General features: G+C 38.5%; 1 pseudogene; it reads right to left on the reverse strand.

Moving 5' to 3' along the window:
• Positions 1-263: 263 nt before the first annotated feature.
• Positions 264-361, reverse strand: LOC132302009 (small nucleolar RNA R71; annotated as a pseudogene).
• Positions 362-1948: the final 1587 nt, after the last annotated feature.

The following is a 1948-nucleotide window of genomic DNA, read 5'->3' on the forward strand; positions in this document are numbered from 1 at the left end:
TTCAAATGCTTCCTAACTATCATGGACTTCCAAGTGAAGAATCTTATAAGCATTTGGATAAGTTTTTAGAAGTTTGTTCCACCGTAAAATATACGAACATGCCGAAAGAGGTCTTAAGACTCAAACTTTTTCTATTCACCTTAAAAGACAAGGCAAAGTAGTGGTTTAACAATCTTAGGCCTTTTTCAATCACTTCTTGGGCAGAAATGCAACAAGAGTTCTTGAAAAAGTACTATCCGGTTTCTAAGACCAATGCCATGAGAACTTCCATTAGAGAATTCACACATGGGGATGGAGAAACATTTTATGAGGCATGGGAACGCTTTAATGAATTGCTTAGGAAGTGTCCACATCATGACATGCCCAAATGGCAATTAGTTCAATATTTCTTTGAAAGCTTATCGGATATTTACAAAGGCCGGCATAGTTGATGCTTCCATGGGTGGCTCTTACATTGATAGGCATGAGGATGACGTGTGGTGTCTTTATGAGAGCATGAGTGAAAATTCTTTGCATAGAACATTATCATCCAAGAATGGTAGAAATTCAAATGGTAGGAAGAGTGTTGGCTTACATCAAGTCGACCACTCAAATGAAATAGCTGCCGAAATGAAGTCTTTATCTCAAAGGTTTGATCAATTTTTGATTAACCAAAACTCGGTGAACCAAGTATCTTCCTTCCCTAACCATTCTCATCGTGCATCAAATGACACATGTATGACTTGTTCTAGTGTTCTTCATTCTACTTCTCATTGTCCTCACGGACAAGTGCAAAATGAACCTAATGAACAAGTCAATGCAGCTTTTGTGAACCAAGGGAACAATCCTTATGGTACTCATTATAATCCAAGTTGGAGAAATCATCCGAATTTCTCTTGGAAAAACCAAAGAGATGGCTCAAACCCTTCCTAAGGCAGTTTTCAAGGGAAGTACATTCCACCTCCACTTCAAAACCAAGGATCCCAAGGTTAGAGATCTTATCAATCACAAGGGAATCAATTTGCTAACTCTCATTTTCCCAACCAATCTTATTCCCAAGGAAATGCTAGAAGTCCCACCTTTGAAGAAAAAGTTTTGAATGCTTTGGGCACTCTTGAGGCAAACACACAATTGTTTCATTCCCACTCTCAATTTATTGCGAAGCTAGACACCCAAGTAGGGCAAATAGCAAGCACTCTTAACGCAAGAGAGAAGGGAAAGATGCTTATGAATGCCCCACCTAAGCAACAATGTGTTGTGGAAACCCATTCCTCATCGGAAGGCCACACCATTGAGCATGTTAATGCGGTGACTACCTTGCGGAGTGGTAGGATTGTGGACAATCAAGTTGAAATGTCCAATGAAGAGAGTGAACCGGTGCAACCTCAAGTTGTCACCCGTCCCGTTTCACATCCCATTCCTCCTTCATTGCATATACATGATCTTGTGAATGAGAAAGCTTCAAATTGTGATTTGAAGAATGATTTTGAAAATGATTTGAAGAAAGATTTGCTGAAAAATGAATTTGAAAAGGTTTTGTTAAAAAATAATTTGAAACAAAGTGATTTGAAAAATTCTTGTGTTGAAGAGTTTTCAAAAGAAAATGCTGAAAAAGTTTTTGAGTTAAAAGCTCTATTTCCGGATGCCCTAAAAGGATCCATTTCAAAAGACAAGCAAAAGGCAAAAACCAATGAAATCATGGAAATGTTTAGGCAAGTGAAAGTCAATATTCCACTTTTGGATGCAATCAAGCAAATTTCGGCTTATGCCAAATTCTTGAAAGACTTATGCACCCAAAAGCGGAAGAACAAGAGCCAAGAACCAAGAAAAGTGGTTTTGACCGAGCAAATAAGCTCAATTTTGCAACATAACACTTTACCAAAGTTTAAGGACCCCGGTTCACCTACTGCTTCATGCATCATTGGTGATCATATCATTAATAGGGCGCTTCTTGACTTAGGAGCAAGTG

This window comes from Cornus florida, unplaced genomic scaffold (genome assembly GCF_030987335.1).
Source record: "Cornus florida cultivar Cherokee Brave unplaced genomic scaffold, ASM3098733v1 CherokeeBrave_3.0.0_Hap2_Chr03, whole genome shotgun sequence".
NCBI classification, from domain to species: Eukaryota; Viridiplantae; Streptophyta; class Magnoliopsida; order Cornales; family Cornaceae; genus Cornus; species Cornus florida.